This window comes from Mastomys coucha, unplaced genomic scaffold, assembly GCF_008632895.1.
Source record: "Mastomys coucha isolate ucsf_1 unplaced genomic scaffold, UCSF_Mcou_1 pScaffold7, whole genome shotgun sequence".
Classification (NCBI taxonomy): Eukaryota; Metazoa; Chordata; class Mammalia; order Rodentia; family Muridae; genus Mastomys; species Mastomys coucha.
The window spans coordinates 3435115-3436727 of NW_022196913.1; positions in this window are offsets into that span (position 1 = coordinate 3435115).

The following is a 1613-nucleotide window of genomic DNA, read 5'->3' on the forward strand; positions in this document are numbered from 1 at the left end:
GGTGTCTGTTGTTATGTCTCCTTTATCATTTCTGATCTTGTTAATTAGGAAACTATCTCTGTGTCCTCAGCCTCCATTTCTTATCCTGTGCCAATTGCCTTTCTTTCCAAAAGAAAAATATACCTTGCAGCATTAAATTCAATTATTATTAAGGGTGATAACACTTCAAGGCTTCCAAGAAGCAGCTGGTAATATTTGGATTCATTATAAGAAGTATTCCCTTCTCCTGACCAAATAGCCAACCCTCTGCTAGCCAAATGGTTTTCAGCTCTGCACGCCCAACAAAACCAAAGTAAGTCCTTCCTGGGTTGTCAGCTATTAAATCTCTCAAATACTATATGATCCTCAATCACTATGTGATTTTTGACATGACTCGCAAAGAGGTTAAAAAAGTTAGGGACATTTCCATAAAATAAACAAAAAATGTTTATTTCCCCATCCATTTGTTTATATTAAGAAAAGTTCTCAGAATTCACATGGATAAACATGAATGGATGAACAAAACTGATTGGGAGTCCTGTTTTATTCTGGCAACAAGCATTTTTATCAGCAGATATGTAAACCACAGGAGGGAGAATGTGAATCTGTCCATCTATCTGGATGTCTATCTACCTATGTTAGTATGGCTCTATCAAATGAAGATACATTCCCATAAAAATCTAATTTTAAACTCTTTGAAAATTGTATTTTATTTTGTTCTGTGTATGTGTGTGTCTTTGTGTGGTATGTACACATGTGTGCAGGTACCTTGGGAGGGCTAGAGGAGAGCACCACATTCCTTGGAGCTAGAGTTGAGCTGCCTGCTGTGGAGGATGGGAAACCAATCTGGGTCCTCTATAGGAGTAGTACTCAACCTCAGAGCCATTTCCCCTGCCTCCTAATTTAGTAGAAAACACATATGACTGCCTAGAACTGTGAACCAGGCGTGAAAAGCCTGCAGAGATGTGGATATTATTATTATTATTATTATTATTATTATTATTATTATTTAATATTTTGATGTTGTTTGTGGTGTTGGTTCCATAACTGAGTTATAGAACTCACTAACTGCAAACTCACTAACCTATACAATTGAAATGGGAAGACTTTCTTGGATATAAATTACCCTCGATAAGGCTGAGGGGAAGTTCTGTTGTTACATTTAATACTTATACAAAAGATTTATAATATTTGTAAACATTCACTCCATTATATATTATTCATAATTATTTTAATAGAACATAATTCAGAAAACTATCTTTAATACTTTGAGGCTTATAGCTAGGAGTGAGAACAAACTTTTGTATGTGTTCATGTGTATCTGTGTGTGTGCTCGTGTGTATGTATGTATGTATGTATGTATGTATGTATGCATTATGTATACTTTGCCTGTGGCCCTCCAAGCACCAGCCTTTGTTGTTTTGGTTTTGAGGCAGGGTCTCTTACTGCTCTGACGCTGGGCATGTAGGCTAGGCAGGCTGGACAGCAATCCTGAGGGAATTCAGCTGTCTTAGCCTCCCCTGTGGTATTAAAATGCTGGTTTTATGAACACATACCACCATGCCTGGATTTTTTTTTTTAAAGATTTATTTATTTATTATATGTAAGTACACTGTAGCTGTCTTCAGACGCAC